The 25,912-nt window shown below is 45.1% G+C and overlaps 1 pseudogene; it reads right to left on the bottom strand.

The window, feature by feature from the left end:
- Positions 1 to 1,729: 1,729 nt before the first annotated feature.
- On the bottom strand, positions 1,730 to 6,060 carry LOC148802309 (fatty acid elongase 3-like pseudogene; annotated as a pseudogene).
- Between the last annotated feature and the right edge of the window lie 19,852 nt (positions 6,061 to 25,912).

Raw genomic sequence — 25,912 nt, 5'->3', positions numbered from 1 at the left:
TGGCTTTTTGGTTTAGAGCCCATTTGGGAGGGCTTTTGCGTTGGTTGTGTTGTGTTGATCAAGCTGCTTCAAATGTAGCTTCACTGGAAAGTGGATTTTGTGACTCTCCTATAAGTGCAATCGTCCCAGCTTTCCAGATTTTTAACAAACAGTTTCATGGTGTTATGGGTTTCTCAGTTCATGGAACGCCAGAATCCACTGCGTTAAAGCCCTCCCAAATGGGCACATAATAATGAGTTCGGCTTCAGTCAGGGCAAAGCCCATTTGAGCAGCCTTTAATTACTGCCTTGCATTGAGAATATCTCCCCACTTGTATGCTTTATTTCATGGAGAAATATTCCCAATGCAAGGTTGCAAAATGCTGTTAGAATGGTGTGGGCACAGCTTTGCCCTTATGGAAGCCAATCTCCGTAATAATACCAAAAAACCCATACTAACTGTGCTTTAGCAATAAATAAATAAATAAAACAAAAAGCTTTCTCCATGATGCTTCGGTTCATAAACCAGCCTAATTAACAAGCAGCTCAACCAAAGCTTCGGCCTTCCCAAACGGGTGTACAGAGATATTCCCTCCTATACTCTCAACGTCGCTTAACCTAAACCGACCTGAACTTCGAATTCGAACTCATTAAGGGTGATCCAAAGTGGAAACATATACATTTGGATATCAAATAAGGATCCATTCCTCTCGGGTCTAATATATCTGATTCAATTCATGTTTATATATTTAAAACTTATATCATATTTATTTGTAAAGTTGATTTGGATGTTGTGATTTTACTAAATTATCACAGGTTCAAGTTTCACACAAGTATTTTTCAATTCATTTAGTTCATGAAATATAATATTAAAATAAGTCATTTCTAGTTCATTTTGTTGATAAACATATAATATTTTGGCCGAAATCCAATATAAACATATAATAATTTGACTGAATTCGAGTATCAACAAATCAAATTTGGCTGGGTCCTTAATTAGATTAATTCAGTCTCCAAATCTTCAAGTTGGTGAGATAAATGGAAATTAACCACTCTTAGCTTCCATCAAACAAAAGCAGTACTTACGCCAAACAAACTGTAAAGGGGATTAAAAGAACGCCACTTCATTCTCTCTCTAAGGTAAGAAAATCCTCACTCTATAAAGCAAAGGATCGATCATGCTAAACAGCACTTGAACAATCAATCTAAAATCAGCTACAGTTCAGATAGATTCAATATTTTAGTGATAAACAGCTTCTAAAATACTGGATTAAACTCATGCAAATCTGGGTGCAAATTTGAGGAAGGTAGATACAGATGAAGCATTAGAAAGCCCCAGAGAAGGAAATTCATGAGCAATCATCTTTGCAGTAACCCCAGCATTCTTGTCCAGCTCTGAGCACTTGACTAGATCTGCAGCCTTCCTCATACTTCCATGGGCAGTGCAGTTATCGGCCATTGATGATGAACAGGCCGAACCGCATCTAGTACTATAAGAAGAGGAAGAAGAAGATGAAGTCGCCATTGTTGATGCCTTTCCAGTGAGTTGTTGAACTAGATCCATGAAATCCTGAGGTCTGGTGTGGATGATCTCTGGTGATCGGAGGTATGTTATGGTGGGAGCACGGCAGTTCTTGGGTGGTTTCTTGATCTTACAGGAGTTGTTCCCTACCTTCAGAGGTGAAGGCCTTGGACCCTGCAACTCTCTATTAGGAGAGACCCTCTTAACAATGTCTTCACCGGAGAATGACATAACTCCTCCGTCCTCTTGTGATATAGCTAGGTTGAGGTTTGCGATGCAGAAGCTTGCAGTACGTATTTACTGAGCTTGATTCTGTCAATCTTTGAATCTAGCTATTCCCTCAACCACGTACAACCTTTATATATAGACGAGAGAGAGAGAGATTGCATCGATCAGAAGAAAGGATGAAGAGGTCAATGAAATAGTCGTCCTTCTTTGAATAATGCTTAGCTTTGTGTCTCCTATTTGAGCAATCTAAGGACCGTTATGTTGTGTAATTTTGTCTACACTCTAGAAGAATTGTCATAATTGATCCTACCTCTGTTTCTTTTTTCCTGTCTCGAGTCGTACTCAAACTGTGGCAATTCATGACCGGACTGGGATGGTTGGACCGTTCGTTTGGACCTGAAACTGGGAGCCAAAAATGGTCTTTTGGTTGTCCTAATCTTAGAAATTGACTTAGTCAAACATACCCCAGATATTTATTTTGATTTAAAACAGCTTTAAAAGATTGTAAGGAACCATTCTATAATTTCTTTGTTTAATTTGCACTTTTTATTTGAACAACTCAACGGTCAGACCAGATGGTTGAACCATTCAACCCATGACAGTGACCCAAATTGTTCTACATCTGGTCGAGTGGTCCAAGTCTGACAAAATTGCTGCTTTTAGGTGCAAAAGTCTTCTTAATCAAATTGGGGGATCTTAAAGTCTTCTCAGGATCTTGTCAAGGAATATATAAAAAAAAAAGGAAAAGTTGAAGAAGGTTAACAAAGAAGACTTGCACCAGAAAATAAAATAAAAAGTTTACAAAAGAAGACAATAGCAAATAAGATTGCAAAGCATACGCGTTTCACCAACTAATCAACATCCAAACAATTGAAGCTTTGAATTTTCTACAATGGTGGACATGGACTACGTATCTCAACAACTGATGCTTTATTTAAAGCATGCCCAAATTGGGCCCTGATTCTAACTGTTTCACATGGATCTGTTGTTGATCTCTTCCTTGGAATTCTGCTATCTGAACTCGATCACACCAGAGATTTAGTCTTAATTTGGGTCCAATTAAAAATTTAAAATGGTGGGAAGACATGTGCTTTGTTATTCATTAACCTAATCTATTTGGTGCCGAGGGATCAAGGGTGTCAATTGGACTGGATTTGGTCCAATCTGGTCCAGTCCAATGTGAATCCATTATAAATGGACCTGGTCCAATTCAGTCCAATGAATATTTTGGACCATTTTGGAATGGTTCAGAGACTCTCCAATCTGTTCAAATTCCTGTTAATTTATATTGGTTTCAACTCAAACCTGGACATCTATGTTATTATCTTCTACCAATGGACCAGATATTGGCTCAATCCAATATAAATTCATTATGGACAGACCAGGTCCAATCCAATATGTCATATTGGTCTGTCCAGTCCGTTCAAATTCAATATATCTTATCAGTCCGTCCAATTCGTTCAAATGGATTTTGATTTAGACGGAGCCCAACCCAAAACTGGTCCATTGACTGACACCCCTATGAGGGATCAACTTTGTCTGGCATGGAAGAATCTAAAGTATCCCTTTATAAATCTGTTGACTAAACTTCTGCTTTAGAAAAGAAGAAGAAAAAGACATTTTGTTGCAGGCTTGGGCCACAACTTCATAACCACCTTCCCTATATGGAAAAAGGAACAAGGGGATGACAACACTGTGAGCAATAAGTAATGAGAATCCAATAAAAAAACATTTATATTGCAAATGGGGTTGTCTGATTTGAAGAATTTCAACTACATCAGGCTCAGATTAGGGTTTGGATCCATTGAAAATTTAATAAATTCCTAACCCAACCTGACTCAAGTTACACCCCTAATTTATATCTAGTAAGCAATGAGTTCATTTTAAATATCTATATTTTATTTATCTCTACAACTAATCTTCCATCTTTCTTTTTTTTGGAAATTTTCCAATCTATCAAAATTGGCTTCTAAGGGGTGACATGAAGACAAGATCAGATCCTATTTTCACTTTGCCTTCAGCTGACTTCAAGGTATTTGATTAGTCTCTACATGCATATCTAACATGCTTGCTGTCTTTCTCATTCTGTTTATTATGTTAATATTAATTGATTCTTTGATAAAACTCTTGTCCTTCTAGAAGATTTATACAGCAGGCCAATAGGTCTTCATGGATTTTCTATGGTTTCTTTGTGTATTTTATTTCACTATCTTGTTGTGTTGAACATGTCTAATTTCTTGTTTTCTTTAGTTTTATCTTTTTATGCATCTCTGGCAATATTTCTTCTTTTATCTTTCAGGGTTGAATACTCTTAACCTGGAAAATTTCTATATTGCGAAGAAAGAGAGAGAAGAAAGAACTGGGTGAGCAGTGGAAACTCCATTAGAACCAGAAGAGAAAATTGTTGACTGATGTCACACACATTGATATATTAGCAGTGAATTATTTTTCCACTTCTTATAACCACCAAGTACTAGATTGAAGTGCTTAACAATGAACCATATATGCAATAGTTCAATTTGAAATTTGAGAGTAAATTCTCAATAATATACTTAAAATTTATTTTGTCCAACACAAACAAGTTAATTTACCTACATATTATTGGCTTTTACTTTTAAACCTTTATTAATATAAGCAGACCCAGAAGTGCTCCACATGTAACTCTTTTCTAACTACCGTGCATTCAACAGTTTTTATCCCTATATTATTATTATTATTATTATGAATTTTGACTTAAAGTTGGCACCATAAATTAGGAAAATATCTTGTAAATGGTCATGTTTGGAATTAAATTGAGATCAGCAAAGTGGATGCATGGCCAATTCAAATGGTTCTTAATTATGATATGCACAGTTTGAATTGGTCAAATCATCTCTCCACATGGCTGAGGCAGGTAGGATAGATTAGCTAAAGGAAGAAGCCCAAGTGATCTGTTCAAGAATTAAGAACAAACACATAAATTACTTTTTGGGTAAAATATAAAAAATCTCTCCTGAAATTTTCGACAATCATAAAAACCTCCCCTATAATTTAACTTTTATCAAAATTCTCCTTTATATAATGAGCAAGACGAAAAACATATAGAATTACATTTTTATCGCTAGACATCATCTAAGTTTTCTGCAAAATATCATTTTTGCCCTTACTTGAACAACTCATTTATACTCCCTATACTATTGAGAAAACACTCGAACCCAAACAGTTGCACTCAGAATATTCAGTATATTCACCGGAGGACGACCATGTTTCATCTTGTTGTTCAAAATATTCTTCACCGGAATTTTGCAACACACTGAAAAATGAAAAAAAGAAACAAAAGATTGCAAAACAGCAGAAAGGGGGAAAAAAGGAAGAAAGAAAATTTACAGATTAAAGACCCCCGACGAAGTGAGTCGCCAAAACTTTTTGACTAGAGATCCTCGTCTTTAATTTGCTCCATATCTTTCCTCGTCTCCAAGCCAGAGCATGAATGAAATGTTGAGTTTTCATCCCGGACAGCCAGTCTTTCTCTTTCCGAGGTGCACCCTCACATAGAAGTTCAAGAAGAAGAGAAGGATGGCACCGTTGAGGATGAAATTGAATACCCAAGCTCCAATTCCGTTGCGGCCGCCTTTCATGAAATGAAGCAAGAGCACCCCTATGTGGCACACCAGGTTGCAACTCGGCAACACAATCTGGCAGTTGATGACGAATGGGAAGCAAGCGCTCAACAACACAATTGCCGTCCAGAATCGGTACCCATAGACCATCGAGTAGAGCAGAGTCGTCAACAGGATGCCTATCACCTGGAACGATGGTGAGAATTCGAGCCATAGTAACGATCGATATGCATATCATAATTGAGTGGTTGAATAGTTGAAAGAATGCCAGTTTCCGACAGCGGAGGATTGTGAAGAAGGTTTGGAGCAAGTGGAGGAAGCGAGAGAGGTAGAATACGTAAGACCAGAAGAAGACTCAGCTGTTGGGTCTGATTCCCAGGGGGAAGCATAGGAGCCACTGGAAAGGGGTCTTGGAGCGCTGCCCAAACCACCGGATGTCTCAGATCTCAGCGGCTGTGGAGAAGAGGACCCCAAAGAAAATGACGACGGATAGGCAGGGACGATTCCAAGGGGGATTTTTTGGTTCGAGAGGGCAAAAGGGTATTTTAGTAAAAATAGGTATACAATAACTTGTATAGGGGTAAAATAGGTATTTTAAAAATAATATTATAAGTTTAATGTTTTCCGACGGAAGGGAGGTTTTTTTTCGATTTTTTTTGAAAATAGAAGAAAGGTTTTTATGATTGTGGTTTTTGTATTTTACCCTATTGTTTTTAAAATAGTTATTTGTAATTCAACTATACATGATATAAATGGTGAAGATAAATTTTAGGGTTGCCAATTTCTGGCCCAATCTACCTCACCCATCCAATCTCATCCACATTTAACCCACTCAAATCCATCCATTTAAGAAGGAGGTTGAATATGGATGGACTAACCTGTTGGGTCAAATTAAAAGGGTTGAATATGGATGGATTCACCTCTTGAATTATGGGTATTGATGAAGGGTGATTTGGCCCGGTCACGTACTACGGGTATATGTGGGCATGACCTTGCTCAAGTGATGATTCAGCATGACATCATAGCAAGTGTAGCCGCAACTCGGACGGAAGGTCCCATCGAGTTCAGCCCGGCAACTCGGCAAGATAGGCTACTCGCTGGGAGCCGCCTAGCCTACACCTCCTCCCTGAGGCTAAGGCACCCCAAGCTGCTTTCGAGCTTGGGGCCCCCTGACCTTTCCTAATACCCGAGCTCCTCCTAGTGAATCTCAGGCCACTCCCAGACAGGAACACCCCGATCCGCCTCTAGGTACCCCGAGCTGAAGACACCTCGGCATATCTTGCCACAGGCAGCTCGCCGCTTGCGGGATAGCCCGACACAGGGTAACTCGTGAAAGAGCAGTTAGGCATATCGCAGGAAGATCTCTTGCCCGACCACCATACCCGACAAATCTGGGGACAACAACCACGTCCCTCGTCAGACAGTGTCGTGCCTGTCACCTTTAGAGGGTGCCTTACACCTGACAGGCACGTACCCTGCAATGACGGCCCCGCGCGTGCCACCTCAGCCCTGCCTATAACGGCAGCAACAGGCTGACAGTGGCGGTTATACCTGCCTTGTCAGAGGCCAGTGGGCCTGATGCAATGAAATTCTGTTATAAGGAGCCTACTCTCAAAGAACAGAGGTAACTTCTATCACTCACGCTATCTGCACTCTTAGCCTTGATCCTCTCCTTGCTTCTTCCACAGAATACTAACTTAACCGTCAGAGTGTTCTCGCCGGGCAAGCCCCCGGGGATTCTTCTCCTTCTCCATCTCAGGTACCTTTCAGGAGCCACGCAAATGGCAGATAGGAGTGAACGGATTGCACACCATCATTTGGCACCGTCTGTGGGAATCGCTTCTAAAAACCTTCCCCTAAACCTTCACAGTTCTTTCTTCTTTGAAGCTCAGTGTTCATGCCTTCTTCAAGCAATGTCAGGCGTAGCATGGAGATGGATAACACTAGGGAACAACCCCAGGTTCCCACGGTTTGCATTGGGCAGTTCACCATTCCCCTCTCGGTGGACGGAGTCCAAAGCCTGAACATGCCGCGAGCAGCGGCGCCTGTGGGTGTTCCCCTTCCCCCCTCTGTTGAAACGACCTTTGCTGAACCGACTGTTGTCCCTCTAGCGAGCAGCCAGAACCAGCTCGATGATTTGATGCAGTGCATGCAGGCCATGCAAGCCCAAGTGCAGCAGCTCCAGCAACACCAGCTTTACCAGCAGCAAGTGCTGCACCACGTCTCCCAGTACCACTATTAGCAGCAATTCCCTTTGCTGCCTCAGCCTTAGCTTCAGCCACAACTCCCTCCTCGGCACCCAGCCTCACAACGAGCTAGGTCCCGCCGCCAGGATGAACGCCCTTCTCGCCAAGGAAAAGTCTCCCAAAACCCCCCTAAGAGCCAAACCTCCTCCCGCGGCAGACAAGAAAGACCGGCCACCCCGATCTCACCGCGAGCGGTCAGGTTGGGAGGACCCCAACTCGCCAGGTCTACATCACCTCGGCAGTCAAAGTTCGAAACCCCGCTTCTGGAGAACCGGTTCGAGATCCTGGCTGCAGACTCCAAGCAGGATCCCTCTGTTTGCAGCCATCACCAGCGGCCCGAGCTACTTCCTGCACAAACCATTCCTCACAGCACGGAGGTGAGCAGCACAAGTGCGGAGCCCGCCAAGAAGAGACGCCGCCGTCGGGCAAAGTTAAGGCTCCCCTCCTTTCAGTTCCATCCCCCCTGTCTTTCGAGCTCCTGGCTGTTCCAATGCCTAAGGACTTCAAGCTCCCCCCTCTCGACAAGTACGACGGGTCGTTTGACCCAAATGATCACGTAGACGCCTTCCAGTCGCAGATGAACCTGGCGAGAGCTAATGAGTCATGCATGTGCGTGGCCTTCTCCACCACTTTCAGAGGAGTAGCCCGCACATGGTACCGGAACCTGGCGCCCGGATCAATAGGAAGTTGGGCGCAGTTCACGCAAGCCTTCACGTCCCACTTCATTACCAGCAAGCGGTGTCCGCGGACTGAAAAAAGCCTCCTCAACATAGTGCAGAGAGAAGGAAAGTCCATCCGGAGCTACATCAAGCGGTTCAATGATGCTTGCATGCAGATACCGCTATCGTGTGCCTCACAGCAGCCAAGAAAGGTGTGACGCATAAAGAGTTCAAGTGGCACATGGTCGTCAACCAACCAACGACCATAACCGAATTCCTTAAGTTCGCGGACAGGTTTATAGCCACCGAGGAAGTGATCAACCAGAAGGGCGAGGGCGCGCCCGAAAAGAGGAAGAGAGAAGGAGAGCCTTCCAGCCAAGGGGACAACCGAAAGAAAAAGGATGCAGCTCGGGGGGCAAATTCGGGTCAGTCATTCCGAGTCCCTATAATAGACTGAACTGATTACACCCCACTGAACGCGAAGCGGGCCGAAATCTTGATGGCAATCAAGGATGCCCCGTATGTGAAGTGGCCACCCCGCCTGAGGGGGAATCCCAATGAGAGAAATAAGAACTTGTACTGTAGTTTTCACAGAGATCGCGGTCATAGTACCGAAAATTATAAGAACCTCCGCGACGAGATAGAGAAGCTCATCCGTCGCGAAGATTTAAGGAATTTTGTACAAAATAATAACAATAATAATAATAATGCAGGTCGGCAAGGGAAGCACGGTAAGGATGCTCCCGAGTCCAGCAACTGGCCGACAGTACAGTCGCAGAGGCAGCCTCCGGAAGAGAGGCCGGTTCGGGGCACCATCCACGTGATAGTGGGAGGCTCGATCGTTGTAGGTTGTACCTCAGTAGCAGCTCGGACGTCAGTTCGTGAAGCCGCCAGGGAAGAACAAAATCCTCCGAAGCGGCCGAAGACAGAAGAACCAATCTTCTTCACGGAGGACGATGCGCGAGGGGTCCACTACCCTCACGACGACGCGCTTGTCATAAAGCTAAGGATCAAAGACTTCGAGGTCAGGTGCGTCCTCGTTGACTCAGGTAGCTCGGCAGATATTCTCTTCAAAGTCGCGTTCGACTAGCTTCAGTTGCAGGGAAGTGACTTGAGGCCCGCGAACACTCCTTTGGTGGGCTTTAGCGGAGAAGAGGTGAGGCCCCTTAGGAAAGTAACAGTACCTGTGGAAGTCGGCACATGGTCCTTCGTAGTCAGACTCAACCACGACTTCTTGGTGGTCACGAACCCCTCCCCATACAACGCCATAATAGGTCGGCCGATCACCCATGTCCTACGGGCAGTGGTCTCCACTTATCATTTGGCAATGACGTTCCCTACAGACTTTGGTGTGGGGGTAGCGCGGGGCGACCAACTCGAGTCCCGCAAGTGCTATGTCGCCGCCCTAAAGGGAAAGACCAAGGTGGCCGACGACCTCGAACTGGAGTGGCCTACAGAGCAAGGCGAAGAACGAGCTGCACCCACGGAAGAAACAGTCACTGTTCCGACTTCTGCAGCAGACCCAGCTCGGATGCTTCAGATCGGTGCTTCCATCCAGGAACCTCTACGATCCAAACTGGTAAGTTTCTTACTTCAAAACTTAGATATTTTTGCATGGTCCGCGGTAGAGATGCCCGGTATAGACCCTGACCTTATAACTCACAAGCTCAATACTGATCCTGTAGTTAGGCCCGTTAGACAGAAGAAACACAACTTAGCCCCGGAGCGATGGAAAGCAGTCGACGAGGAGGTCGTGAGCTCCTCGCAGCCGACTTCATAAGAGAAGTCCATTACCCGAGCTGGGTAGCCAACCCCATGCTGGTAAAGAAGGCTAACAGCAAGTGGCGCATGTGCGTCGACTACACCGACCTAAACCGAGCCTGCCCAAAAGACTGCTTCCCACTCCTCATAATCGACCGTTTGGTGGATGTGACCTCAGGGCATGAGTTGCTGAGTTTCTTAGATGCCTATTCGGGCTATAACCAAATCAGGATGGACCCGGCGGACGAAGAGAAGACTACCTTCATCACAGAGTTCAGTCTATATTGTTACAAGGTTATGCCCTTCGGGTTGAAAAACGCTGGGGCAACCTTTCAAAGGCTTGTAAATAAATTATTTGAGCCATTAATTGGCAGAAAAATAGAGTGTTACGTATACGACATGGTCGTCAAAACTCAGTTCTCACATGAATTAATACAAGATTTACATTCTGTCTTCCAAATTCTGAGACGGTTTAACATGAAGTTGAATCCAAACAAGTGTCTTTGGTGTTACCTCGGGTAAATTCCAAGGATACATCGTTAACCAGTGCGACATTGAGGCCAACCCGGATAAGATTAAAGCCATCTTAGATATGAGACCACCCCGGAAGTTGAAGGAGGTTCAGAGGTTGAATGGCCGCGTAGCCGCCTTGAGCCGCTTCATGTCCAAGTCGGCGGACCGCTGTCTACCATTCTTTAAGGCAATTAAGACCAAAGGGTTCAAATGGACCCAAGACTGCCAGCCCGTGTTTGACGAGCTCAAGAAATACCTCGCTAGTGTGCCAATCTTAACCCGGCCCGAGGTGGGCGACGTTCTAGAACTGTACCTCTCGGCAAGCGATGAAGTGGTCAGTTCGGTACTAATAAAGGAAGTACATCTGGTCCAACGACCCATCTATTATGTTAGTAAAGTATTGTAGGGAGCAGAGACGAGATATCCAGAGATAGAAAAACTAGCATACGCACTAGTAATCGCAGCTCGGAAGCTCCGCCCGTACTTCCAGGCTCATACTGTTATCGTCCTCACCGACAAACCTCTGAGGCAAGTCTTACTCAAGCCCGAGGTCTCTGGTCGAATGACGAAGTGGGCCGTTGAGCTCAGCGAGTACGACCTCCAATATAAGCCGTGAACTACTATTAAGGCCCAAGCCTTAGCAGATTTCATCGCCGAGTGCACATTCAGCTCCGAAGTCCCCAGGCCGGTTGAGCACAAGGTCCCCAGTTCGGGTGAGCCCGAAGCTCCTAGGCCGGTTGAGTCTGAGCCCCGTGAGGTAGCAGCCGGTGTGGCATCTCTTCTAGTTTGGCCAAGCGCGAACTGGGATGAGGAGCCCTGGATCCTTCACGTAGATGGCTCCTCGAACCAACAGGGCAGCGGAGCCGGAATAGTTTTGCACGGCCCAAATGGCACGAAATTGGAGTACGCGCTACACTTCGAGTTCGCGGCATCCAACAATGAAGCGGAATACGAGGCGCTGATAGCTGGACTAGCCTTGGCTAGAGAAGTAAAAGCCAAGCATATCGTTATCAGCAGCGACTCCCAGCTCGTGGTCAACCAGGTCATTGACGAATACGAAGCTCGCGAGCCAACCATGGCCGCCTACTTAGCCAAAGTCAGAGAGGCCCAACTCAACTTCCAGTCACACTTCATCAGGGAAATCCCGAGGTCGGAGAACACTGGTGTCGATGCCCTGTCCAGGTTAGCCAGCACCAGCGATATCACCATGAGAACCGTGTACATAGAGGACCTGCCTCGGCCTAGCATTCTCGGGGGGGCAGAGGAGGTCACTCCTGTCGCTCAAGTAGAGCCGAGCTGGATTGACCCGCTCGCGAGCTTCTTGCTACATGGGATCCTCCCTGCAGATCGCAATGCGGCCAGAAGGGTAGAGCGCCAGGCAGCCAAATATGTCATAATAGACGAACGGCTGTATCGGAGATCCTACACACTCCCCTACCTGCGATGCCTGCGACCTACCGAAGCCGAGCTCGTACTCTGCGACACTCATGAGGGTCTGTGCGGCGGACACTTGGGGGGCAGGGCCCTAGCCCAAAAAGCAATACGACAGGGGTATTATTGGTCAACAATGAAGGCAGATGCCGTCGAGACATCAGAAAATGTGACAAATGCCAGAAGCATGCCAATATCCACTACCAACCTGCTGCTGACCTCAAGTATCTCACCAACCCGTGGCGTTTCGCACAATGGGGCATCGACATACTTGGACCGTTCCCGCCAGCGGCAGGCTAGAGGACGTTCTTAGTAGTAGCAGTGGATTACTTCACCAAGTGGGTAGAAGTTGAACCTCTTGTAACAATCACAGCCCGGAACGTCCAAAACTTCTTTTGAAAGAACATTGTTTGCCGCTTCGGGTTACTTCGGGTGCTGATTTTTGACAACGGAAAACAGTTCGAGGACATCAAATTCCAGAACTGGTGCCAAGACATGGGAATCTGACAGAATTTCACTTCAGTCGCACACCCTCAAACAAACGGTCAAGCATAAGTCACAAACAGAGCCATCCTCCACGAACTGAAGGCACATTTGGACCGAGCTAAAGGATTGTGGGCAGATGATCTACCCAGTGTTCTATGGGCTTACCGATCCACGAAGAAAACCGTCACAGGAGAGACTCCCTTCAACCTCACCTACGGCACCGAAGCAGTTATCCCGACAGAAATCGAAGTACCTACGCTGCGACCGGAAGCATACAATGATAAGATGAATGAGGACGAGCTACGTACCAACCTCGATCTCCTCGACCGGAAGCATCAGGACTGCAGCTTACCAGCAGAGAGTAGCTCGGTACTATAACGCCAGGGCCAAGAAGCAAAACCTCCGCGTCGGCGACCTGGTCCTGTATAAAGTTATGGTACCTGAGTCCGACGCTGGCAAGCTTGGGTCCAACTGGGAAGGACCTTATCGAGTGAAACCAGTGCTGGGGGAAGGAACATACGAGCTCGAAACCCTCGAAGGAAGACAGGTACCTCGGGCATGGAATATTGTCAACTTAAGATAGTATTACCTGTAACAACTGAGTAGGCTACGAGCCACTCCCAAAGCCTAAGGGCCAAGATGCCGGGCTAACATGGTATCGGCACTATAAGACCCTATCACCTCTTCGACACAGGTGAACTCTAGGAGAATGGACTATAAGCCGCTCCTCTAGCCTAAGGGCTAAAACACTGAGCTAATGAAAGACCCCGACACCACATAAGACCTAGCCGCCTCATCGGCATAGGCTAAGTATTTGTAATGCCTAAGGCGCAGGCAGCTCGGGTACGAACCTTGTGGTGCATAGCCCGCCCCGACATGCAACAGGTTGAACCCGCTAAGGACAACCGATGTCAACTCAAACCGGGCACAGACAGGTCAGGCACATACCTGACTATGTTGCTCACCTCGGTGTACAAAAGGCTACCCCTACTAAGTATTGGAATACAGTTCGGGGTCACGACAGTTGAGGAACCCTCACTTCGGGTAATTAGCCTGATAGCCTAATAGTTCAGGATAAAATGATCACTTCAGCAAGTAAAGAAAATTGCACAAGCATTTGGCGAAGTGAATTTTTTTATTATGAAAATTTCATTACAAAAGGTTTTGTTACAAGAAAAAGAAAAAGAGAAGATTAAGCTTGCAAATACAAGGACTGAGCTATTTTGGAGGCTCGTTTTCTTTGCCAGGGACCTCCTCGGGGGCGGTAACCGGGCCAACAACCTCTACTTCATCGTCGGCGCCTTCGTCCTCAGAGTCTGAATCATCTGCCGACTGACGCACTATGTCATCGGTGATCCGGGAATTTGTGATGGCGCTTGTGTCCAGACCGGGGTAGAGGTGTCTAATCAACCACCGGCTGAGCTTGAAGCCCTTGCGGTAGGCCTCGGTCATCACATCATAAAATCCTGAAGACTGGACGTAGTCGATAACTGCTTGAACCTTAGTCTCCTTGAGGGCATCTTTGAGGTCGGCTCAGAGGTACTCCACCTTGTGCTCCAGCTTCCCTTTTGCTTCCTTGAGGCCCTGCACCTCAAGCTTTAGGGAGTCCCGGTCTGCCTTGAGACTGTCCCAGTCTGCCTTGAGACTGTCAACCTCAAGCCTCAAGGCTTCTTGGTCGACCTTAAACCCGTTCACTTTGGCCCTCAGTCTGTCCTTGTCTCGGGCCAGCTTGCTCTTCTCCGCCAACAGCACTTCAATAAAGCTCTTATGAGCTGAGGCATTGTTCTGTAGACGGTGGATCTGACCGCGAGCTACCCTCAGCTCGGTATGGGCTGCGCGTGATGACTTCTCAGCTTCCAAAGCCCGTTTCAGATGCCGATCAGATTGAAAGGTCAGAGCACGCACGACTGAGTTCACCTACAAGAAGGAGACCAGTCAAAAAAGAAAAAGAAAAAAAAGGGGGAGTCTTTCACAAGGAACTCACCACCATGGTATGAGAAGCAGCCCGGGCACCAAGCTGACCAGGAGCGAGATCAGCCCATTCTGTAACCTCCTCCGGGTACGCGGCCTCCTTGCTCTTCTGAAGACTGCACTGGGGGATCAAAATACTTTCACCCCCTGGCTCTCCGAGCTAGACACGGTTACCTCCGCCGCATGGGAGGACTCCTCGGAAGCCTCGGCGGCGATATCAGCATGGCAAGCCCCGGCTGTAGCCTCTGTAGGGCGTGCCTTGGGGGTGGCTCCTGTATCACCCCCAACAACGGTCTTGGCAGGCTCAGTGGTGGGCTTTGTCGCTATCTCAGGACCCTGAGGCGCCGTGTCCCCCTCCAAGTTGATGACGGGTTGAGTACAGGGGAGCTCAGGCTCTGGAGCTAGAGCCTGTGGAGGCTAAGCCTCGGCGGAGGCCTACGGAGACTCAACGCGTGCCTTCTTGGCTATGCGCTTCTTTCTCTTCATTTGGCGGAAGAGCCTCTGACCGTCAATCTTCTCCGCCTGCATGGGACCTGCAGTGAAGCTCGGCGTTAGTAATCCCGAAGTAAATATATGGACAAAAGAGCCGAAGTGAAGAAAAACCTACCCGGGCTCAAGCCGGCCTGGATGATCTTCTCCTCGGCTGTGAAGTCCTTGTAATTTAACCTGAGCTGAGCCCACGACTGGAGTGACTTCTTGGTCTTCCCATCGAGGATGACACCGAGGTCTTGAACAGCCACCCTCCAGTCAGTAGGGAAGGGCCACCCCGTGCTGCTCCGAACTACGAAGTAGTCCCGCTTCCAGGCCGGGACTTTACTCAGGAGCTTGTGTATGAGTTTAAAACCCGGGCGGGGAGACAGGTAATAAGCCCGTATGTGCCCGGGGAGAGTGCCCGGAGCACTCTTCTTTATGGCCAGGATAGTGCTAAGGATATCTAGGTCAATAGGGAGAGAACGGTCGAAGCAAAGAGAAATGGTCCCAACCACATTCCCTATGGAATTCAGGTGAAGTTGGTCCAAAGTGATGTTAAAGTGCACCAGCACCTCAACAATCAGGGGATGAAGAGGAAGTCGGAGTCTGGCAACCAGTTGCTCCCTAAAGACCACGATCTCATCGGGACCATGCTCCCATGGAAAACTGCCGGTAGGAAGACTGTAAGAGTACCCCCCGGGAAGTTTGAACCTCTATATGAGGTCTTGGAGTCTCTCCAAAGTCATGATGGAAGGGCCGAACCGATCTCGCGCCCAACCTCGGTGGGAGGTGGAGGCCAGATGACCCGAAGCCGCCCGTATATCGGACGACCGGGCGACAGAAGAGCCACCCTGAGCCGAGGTACCCACCTCGGGCTCGTCGATGAGACTATCTACGCTAGACGACATTACAAGGCGAAATGGAAAGAACATTCGAAAAAGAAAAAGAAGCTCGGAGACTAACCACAGGAAACGCGAACTGAACTAGGGGAACAAACCGAGCTAGAAGACCCGAGCTGGGGACCTCAGAAGCGAACTCAACACTGACGCTGGGGACTTTGTGGCGAAGAAATGACCAAGGGTCCCCCACTATTTATAGCCGCAGCACCCAAGCGTTAACGGCCAAGATGGAGACGATCCAACGACTCTAAAAAAAACCGGCTACGAGTTCCTCAAGGTGAAATCAGTTTAGCGTGTTTTTTGGCATCTGCGAAGTCCGAATCGCGTGATGTCCGTGCGTAAACTGAACGCGACCCGGGTTCCCTTTGACTGAGCTTGGAACTAGACCAGTCCAGTTGGACGAAATGCGTGACAAAACGGCATGGGTACCAAAGCCAAATCCACCCGGCGCAACATGAACTCCCCGCACTGGGTCAACACCGCCAGCACAGGGAGTGGGGGGCAATTGATGGAGGGTGATTTGGCCCAACCTCGTTGCACGGGTACACGTTGGTGTGACCTTGCTAAAGCGATGACTCAGCATGACAGCACAGCAAGCGTAGCCGCAACTCGGAGGGAAGGTCCCACCGAGTTCAGCCCGACAACTCGGCGTGATAGGCTACTCGCCGGGAGCCGCCTAGCCTACACCTCCTCCCCGAGGCTAAGGCACCCCAAGCTGTCTCCGAGCTCGGGGCCCCCTGACCTTTCCTAATACCCGAGCTCCTCCAAGTGAATCTCAGGCTACTCCCAGACAGGAACACCCCGATCCGCCTCTAGGTACCCCGAGGTGAAGACACCTCGCCATAGTTTGTCACAGGCAGCTCGCCACTTGCGGGATAGCCCGGCACAGGGTAACTCGCGAAAGAGCAGTTCGACATATTGCAGGAAGATCTCCTGCCCGACCACCGTACTCGACAAATCTAGGGACAGCAACCACGTCCCTCATTAGACAGTGTCGTGCCTGTCACCTTTAGTGGTGCCTTACACCTGACAGGCATGTACCCTGCAATGATGGCCCCGCGCGACACCTCAGCCTTGCCTGTAACGGCTGCGGCAGGCTGACAGTGGTGGTTATACCTGCCCTGTCAGAGGCCAGAGGGTCTGATGCAACGGAATTCTGTTATAAGGAGCCTACTCTCAAAGAACAGAGGTAACTTTTATCACTCGCGCTATCTGCACTCTTAGCCTTGATCCTCTCCTTGCTTCTTCCACAGAATACTAACTTAACCGTCGGAGTGTTCCCGTCGAGCAAGCCCTCGGGGATTCTTCTCCTTGTCCATCTCAGGTACCTTTCAGGAGCCACGCAAGTGCCAGATAGGAGTGACCGGATTGCGCACCATCAGGTATCCAGTTGGGTCAATTATATGAAAGAAATTGTATATTCCCATTTTCTTATTTTTTCTGGGGATAAGTTGATTGCACTCCACCTTAAAATTCTGAATTCAACTACAAACCTACAACAATTAAAAATTATAAACACTTCCACTTATAACACCCACACTCGCTCGTGAATTGGCATCAACTTTGATCTTGCACTAATCCCAACTGTACGATGGAGCTAAGATTTTTGGGGGTGGACTAAACAGTAAGAACCCATTTTTTTTATCCTCTTTTTCTTATCTTATCTTCTCTCTCTATCACTCAGGAAAATCTATGAAGCTGGAAAGGTATGATACAAAGAGCTTTGACCAATCAAAACCCCCCCATGAATTTTGATGAAAACCACCTAGATTACCACTCTGTTTCTATATCCTCTCTTTCCCCCTCTTTCTATGCTATCTTTCATGTGTTCATCTCTCTCCTCTTCTTTCTACCTTTTTAATGAATCGTTCATTTTTTGTGTTTGTGTTGATGAGCCAACCAAGGATATGTGTGGCAGCATAGAAAATACCTAAAGATTCTGTTTTTTTTTTTTTTTCTCAATGGGGATTTATTTGCATAGTTTCAAATGATCAAATGGGTCAAAATGGGTGGAATAGGTTGGGTAGCAACCTTGTACATACAAAATATATAGGTCGTCAGCTGTTGATGCGTGGTTGATGGATAGGTTGGTGTTCAACCTGCAACCAAACCCAACCCAACCATCCATTTGTCACCCCTAACAAACTCTTTAAACCTAAAAAATTGTTTAGTGCAAAATCATTCAAACCCATGTATATGAAAAATAGAAAACAGCTTGACATCATTGATAAATGCCTATGTTTGTTTAATTAGATCATCATACAAGCCATATACATGAAAACAAAGCCAACCGATTCGACGTGTATGATCATGTAAATAAAATTTTCTAAACCAAAGAAGGCAAACATCATATGTTTTGACTTAGACCAAGTTAGAATATTTCTAAAATGACATATAAAATGGCTAAAGTTGTGCATATCGTCTTACATTTGAATGCATGGCTAGATGGCAGTTGTTGGTTGATATATCATTATATTCAATGATTCAATATGTTGATGATAATGATTCAATATATTGATGACAACAGCTATGATGATATGATTAAAAGTTTTTGATATATTATTAAATGATGTTTTAAAATAAACTATGATCATAAGTTTTTAGACCACCTAATGCATTTCACCTGAATTCACCAATTATAGTACTAAAATTACTAGCCTATTCAATCACGTTTCTTATGCATAATCCTGGTGCAACCTCCAATTTAGGATAAGTAGGGCCCCGCTTGGTGCATCTTTTCGTGTAGGTTGTTAGTTTTTTAGAACTCCGACAGCTTGTATTTTAGTCTTTTTTCTGTCTGGTTGAGAAAAGATTCAGCCATCGAAAACCGCAGTTCCAAAAAGACGTGGAAAACCTATTTCGGGTTATTTTTTGAAAGTTCCAAATAGAGCTTTTCGCATTTTTTTCATTTCATCTTCACACAGAAAGACGCGTGGATAGATGTGCCTTAACCAAACGGTCTTCAAACTATTAAGATCTTAATGCAAAAGCTAACATCGCCTTTTGACCGTCAGAACTTTCAAAAGATCTTTAAAAAAAAGACTTGCCAAACAGCCCCTACATTTATTGTCCAAAATATGTGACAATGTGTGAAAAAAATAACTAGGGTTCTTAATAAAGTAGCCAGTGACCAATGTATGTTTGCCAAGGTAAAGAAAATTTCAAATTACATGATTTCATTAACCACTCAACATTTTTACCACTATTTATTCAGTTGGGGGATGTGAGAAGCTTTTTATGGAACTATTTAGGTGAACCCACAAGAAGCCATTCTTAGAAAAATATAATGCATATACTATATAATGAGAGAGAGAGATTACAATATAATGGTGCTATATATCAGTACTGAAAGCAACAATTCTATGGTGTACATATTGCTTGTGTTTTCCCTTTTTGTTGAAGCATGAATATATATACTTAGAGATAGGTTTAAAAATATAATGCATAATGAAAAAAGTACACAATTAAAATGGAAACTAAACCAACTTGGCTATGGACCATATTTCCTACCATTATGTTCAATAAAATTAATTAATTAATCTTATAGAAACCTAACCCAATACTCCTGTTTAGAATTGTTCCTTGTATAGAACTCGGGAGAAAGAACTATAGCCTAGTTTATTACATGCTCTATTGATTATTTGGTTTGGTTTGTTACACATGCTAGTTTAAATGATTTAGAATATTCTCCAATTCAATATTATCCATCCAACATTAATATAAATCCCATATGTTCTAACTTGCAAATGCATAGCTACCTTTGCAAATAAAACATGGGGAAGCTTGCTTGACCATAATCTTTTATAGAAATTTCATACAAAGCCATTATATCTTAGTACCCAAAAAGATAACTTTATCCAAACCCACATATATCCATGCTACTGCAAAAAGTGGGAGTGGAATTTGAGTGTAATACCCTTATTTATGAATTTGGTCTGAGAGAAAGATAGGTAGATAGATAGATGTAATAAGCCCGTGAATGCACAAAAAAAAAAATGAAAGTAAATCACGGAAAACCTCTTTTGCATAGAATTTGCGCAAAGGAAGGTTGAATACAAATATGGTCATAATTAAATAATAGTAATACACATTGGCAATTACTTCATATAGAAACAATGGAGAAGTGAATGTTTAGAAAAGTAATTCTACATCATAGTGCCCCTGGAAATGAATCGGGATCTGCTCCTCACGGAGTGCACCTCACAGCTCCATCACACCGTGTATTGGGAACATCTCCCCATGAATAACAACACGAACAATTACTACTTTGGGGTACTATTTAATATTTAATAGAGTAAATTCCAGATTAATACCTTAAACTTTGGGGTTCTGTACCCGAATTTCAAAACGTGTCATTGCAATAATTGAACTGTTGAAAATTACCAATTTAGTCTATAATCATTAACTAACATTAAGTAACATGTGAAAAGACAAAAATGCCCTTCATGCACCATATAACGAAATCAACCACCCATATTGAACTCACCTCTTTTCTTTTTTAATGAAAATGCCCTTTATCCTAACTCTTTTCTTTCTCCTCCATACAAAATCATTGTTGTTGTTGTCGCTCACCTCTTTACAATCTCATGGCCAGATAAGATCGTCGTTGAGGTAGTCATTGGAGAACAACAACACTTCTTGCTTTTCCCTTTTTCATGTTTCTTCTATTTTTAATGAAGTTCATGCCTCATAGACAACAACGAAAGAGATGCTAAAAGCTAAAAAAGAAAGGCAACAAGTTTTATATTACTAGCTAAGACCACATGGCTCAATCGGGCCCTAGATTGCTCTTCACATTGTTAGGATGAATTGCAACGTGAAATGAGGTTGAGTGAACTTAACCTCTATACCGACCCATCAAGGTTCAGGGATAGCACAAGCGGTGGCAAAACAATGGTGATACAACAAACAAGGATTGTAGTTTTGTCGTTGTTTATGCTATCTCATTGCAGTGAAATGGTCTGGTTGATTTAGTAACAACAAAGCCTTGTAATTGACCCTTGTGATTAATGATTTTTTATTTTATTTTAATAAGTTTATTTATTTGAGAATGATAAGAGTTAAAAAAACATATTAAAATCCATGGGTGAAACATTTTTCAAGTAATGGTTGTAAACAACGGTGGATTTAGGATTTTATTCATCATTGCTCTGTTTAGTCTCAAGGAAGAAGACAATAAAAAGGGTAATTTTAGAATTTTGAAATGTTACAAGTCGCATGCGACATTACATATATCAAATAACTAACATATTGTTAATGTTGGGTACTAAATTGATAGTTTTTAGGAGTTCAAGTAGTGAAATGTCACGTTTTGAAGTTCAAATACTAAAGTGAGACTAACCCAAAAATATAGGGCACTAACACTAATCTAGAATATACCCTATTTAATCCCTATCACTGCCCTTGCCCCCACCAAGGCAAATGGGGTCGGGGATCCAATGGGGATGGGAAAATTACCATCCCTAATTATTTTGATGCGGCATAAAAATTAACTTTAATTATATAATGTTAACTTATATCTTTTCTTTTATTTATACATGTAATTTAGTATAGAATTAAATAGATTAACCATGATAATGAGTCATATTATGTTATCCATTTAATAAATGTTGTTTTGATAAAAAAGATAAAATTGATATTAATTGTTAAAAAATTGACATGGGATCACGAATTGACACCCAAAGATTAACCATAATGGATCGACAAATACCTAAACCACAGATTCAACTTCCAAGATTTGTGTTTTTGGTGTTTAACCTATGACATCGAATGACAATGGGTAGGGTATTTATGCAAATTGTCCTACCCATTCTCAAACCCGCCTATGTACCCTTGATCCCAAATCCATAATGGATCGACAAATACCTAAACCACAGATTCAATTTCCCTAACCCATCTCGTCCCAAAACCATTAAACATGTCCCAACCCATCCCACCCGATTATTATATGATCAAGTTAGACCTTTCTTCAAATTCAATGTAAGTATATAAAAAAAGTTCTTCAAAGTTCATTATCAACCAATAACATTTAATAAGAACCAGCATTATATATAATCCTTTCATATAAAAGAATGAAACAAAATAATTTAAGTCAAAAAATAAATAAAACCAAGTTTGTAATTTCAAAGAACAAAAAATTCAAAAAACCCAAAAATTACCCGTCAATAGGTCTTGGACTCTTGGTCTTAATTGTTAAACCTTAAGGGTAAATGGGAAAACAAATAAACATGAAGGTTGAAGGATTGAAACTAACTTTAAAAAAAGAAGAAATGCTTAAAAAATTCTAATTCCAAAAACCATTATGTATTTAAAGGGTATGTTGGTGATTTGGTCTATCTATATTTAATATAGTATATGTCTTTTATGAAATAGCTTTTGATACATCCATATATATTAACAATTAAGTAATATATATTATGTTCTAATAAATATTGTAATGCATAGTAAGAAAACTCTATCAAATCCTTCTAAATTCTAGAAATGTTCACATCAAAAAACCGAAAAAACGAACCAAGCCAAGGAAATCAAACTGAAAAATCCTTTTGGTTTTGATTAACTTATAAAGAAATTTATTGTTAATTGAACTAACTTATAAAGTATATATATATATATTCATCTATAATATATATTATAAATATAAAAAACCAAAGAAGCAAATCGATCAAAAACTGAATCAATCAATTAGTTAGTTCGATTCGATTTTGATTTTCAATATTGTAAAAACCGAAGGACCGGTTGGTTTTCAACAATTTGCCCATGGTTTTATCAACCAAACTATGAGCACCCCTACCAAATTCTAAAGCACTTGTTCTATGTTCTATTTTATTTTTTAATTTTGACATAACATGGTGTTTAGGGCTTGGGGTCCCCCCATAAGGTCATAATCCCCAAGCATGTCAAGCACTTACGAGTTAAGACTATCATTTCAAATTGAGTTTGATTTTGAATTTTAACAAATAGATGCCATTTACAATCTTAATTACAAAAAGTAAAATTGTAAAAATAACTATAAATATTTAAAAATTATTAACAAGTATATCACCTAAAATAATTGGAGGGTGATTTGGCCCGACCTCGTAGCACGGGGACAAGTGTGTGTGACCTGGCTCAAGGAACAGCTCAGCCTGACAGCACAACCGCGATTCGGCGGAAGAGACACGCCGAGTTCTACGCTATCCACTCGGCAGGTTAAGTGACTCGCCGAGGACTAACACCTAGCTAATCTTGATTTTCATCAAGTGTGGAAGGTCCCGAGCTCCTCCCAGGGCCCGAGCTCCCCTCGAGGTGCTCTCCCTCCCTAAGAAGGGAACGCCCCGGTTTTCGGCTAAGTATCCCGAGGGAGAAGCACCTCGGGGTAGCACTGCCCCCAACGTAGGCACCTCGGCACCTCGGTGCCAAGACAAACCTGCCCCAGGTAGTCCGGTGCACAGTAGCTCGGCAGGCTGTGGGGAGGCCTACCTGACATCCGTACTTGCCAGACTTAGTGGTAGGCTCTGAGCCCTTGCCAGGCGGCATTCAGTTTGTCGTCTTTGAAAAGCATGGCACGTCAGTTAAGTCCGTACCTGGCGATAGTACTCCGTAGCAACAACCTACGTCTGCCACACCTGCCCTGGCAGTAATGACTAGGGCATTGGCGGTTATGCCAGGTACGACCGAGCTCCGACATAAAAGAACCCCAACTCTCACGAAGTAAAGGTATTGAAGCTTAAGCACTTTGAGCACTCTTACTCTCTACTCTCTTCGAGATTTTCTCTAGTTCTAACTTAGCCATCGGAGTGTTCCCACCGGGATAACTCCCCGGGAACCGTTCACTTTCTCCTTCCTCTCAGGTGCCGTTTGTTCCAGTCAGAAGCTAGGTCACAACCATCTAGGAGTGCTCAGATTGCGTGGCATCATCTGGCGCCGTCTGTGGGAAACGCTCCGAAAAGCCTCCCTTTAATCTCTGCAAAACTTCCCTCTCTGCTCACCAACACCACTGACACCCATGGCTTCTTCTAGCAACTCTGAACGCCGAAACACCCCAGAGGAGCAGCTCCAACTACCCACCGTTAGCATCGGCCAGTTCACTGTCCCCCTCTCTACGGACGGGATTCCTAGTCTGAACGTGCCGGTAACGGTAGCACCCGTAACTATCCCACTGCCCCCTGCAGTCAGGAGGACCCCTACTGAACCCGCCATTCTCCCTCCGGTGGCCGACCAAGGCCAACTTGAAGATTTGATGTAGTGCATGCGGGCCATGCAGGCCCAGAAGCGGCAGTCTCAACAACTCCAGCTTCACCAGCAGCAAGTGCTGCACCAAGTATCTCAGTACCAATACCAGCAACAGTTCCCTTTACTCCCTCCCCGACATCCGACGACGCAGCCAGCTAAACCTCAGTGTGCAGTGAACTCCCTTCCTGGCGGGGAGAGACTTCGGCATCAACTCATGGAAGGAAGGGAAGACTCCCTACCCCGACCACACGGCCCGCGGTCAGGTCGGGGGCTTCCCAGCCGGTTAGGCCGGCGGCACCCCAACACTCGCAGTTCGAGCCTCTGCTCGCGGAGAACAGGTTCGAGGTGCTAGCCGATGACCTGGAGCAAGGTCCCTTTGTCCGCAGCTACCGACAGCCATCCCTGCCTCCCGCTAGGCCCATCGAACTCAGCAATATAGAGGCCAGCAGCACCAACGTCGAGCCGGCCAAGAAGCAGCGAAGACGTCACCGGGCCCGTCGAACTACCACCATCCCCAACTTGCCCGAGCTCAAGGGCAAAATAGAAATAAGTTCAGGAGAGGTGAGAGACACACCACTTCTCTTGGTCCCCTCTCCTCTGTCCCCGGAGCTCCTCACAGTCCCCATGTCCAAGGACTTCAAGCTCCCACCGTTGGACAAATACGATGGGTCCTTCGACCCCAACGACCACGTCGACGCCTTCCAGTCCCAGATGCATCTGGCCAGGGCAAGCGAATCTTGCATGTGCGTGGCCTTCTCCACTATGTTCAAAGGGGTGACCCGCACCTAGTACCGAAACCTCTCGCCGAGCTCGATAAGGAGTTGGGCGCAGTTCGTGGAGGTCTTTACCTCCCACTTCGTCACTAGCAAGAGATGCCCGAGGACCCAAGAAAGCCTCCTCAGCATAGTCCAGAGAGAGGGGGAGTCCATCCGGAGCTATATCAAGCGGTTTAATGACGCTTGCCTATAGATACCCGACTTGGACCCTGCAGTTCGGCTTACGGCGGCAAAAATGAGGTATCACCCACAGAGAGTTCAGATGGCGCGTGGTTGTCAACCAGCCCAAAACCGTGACTGAGTTCCTCGAGCTCGCAGATCGGTTCATAGGAACAGAGGAGGAGATCAACCAGAAGGGCGAGCACGCCCCCGAAAAAAGAAAGAGGGAACTGGAACCCCCGGCTCCTAATGACTACAAGAAGAAGAAGGATCAAGCTCGGGGGGCACAGCCAGTTCAGCCTTTCCGAGCTCCAGCAGCAGAAAGGGTGTTTACACCCCTCAACACGAAGCGGTCTGAGATCCTCATGGCGATCAAGGACGCCCCGTATGTGAAGTGGCCACCTCGGCTCAAGGCCGATCCTAGTGTTAGGAACAAGAACTTGTACTATAGTTTCCATAGTGATCACAATCATAGAACCGAAAATTGTAATAACCTTCGCGATGAGATAGAAGAGCTTATTCGTCGCGGATATTTGAGAAATTTTGTACAGCATGGCAATAATAATAATAAATCAGGTCGGCACGGGGGGCCGAATAAAGAAACCCCCAAGTCCAGCAGACAGGCGGAGCAACTGCAGAGACAGCCTCCAGACGAGAGACCAATCCGAGGGACCATCCACGTAATCGTTGGAGGATCAATTATCGCGGGCTGCACCTCGGCAGCAGCTCGGTCATCAGCCCGCGAAACCGCTAGAGAAGAGTTAAACCCCCCTGAAGCGGCCAAGGGTGAGGAGTCGATCTTCTTCCCTGAAGACGACGCACGAGGAGTCCACTACCCCCACGATGACGCGCTCGTCATCAAGATCAAGGTCAACAACTTCGAAGTCAAACGTGTCCTGGTAGATTCGGGCAGCTCGGCAGACATCCTTTTCAAGGCAGCCTTCGATCAGCTTTAGATCCTAAAGGGTGACCTGAAGCCCGCAAGCACTCTACTGGTGGGAT

The sequence above is a fragment of the Nelumbo nucifera genome, chromosome 2 (genome assembly GCF_055504915.1).
Source record: "Nelumbo nucifera cultivar China Antique chromosome 2, China Antique-T2T, whole genome shotgun sequence".
Classification (NCBI taxonomy): Eukaryota; Viridiplantae; Streptophyta; class Magnoliopsida; order Proteales; family Nelumbonaceae; genus Nelumbo; species Nelumbo nucifera.
The sequence above is the reverse complement of the archived record's forward strand: the minus strand, read 5'-3'. Positions and strand labels throughout refer to the sequence as shown.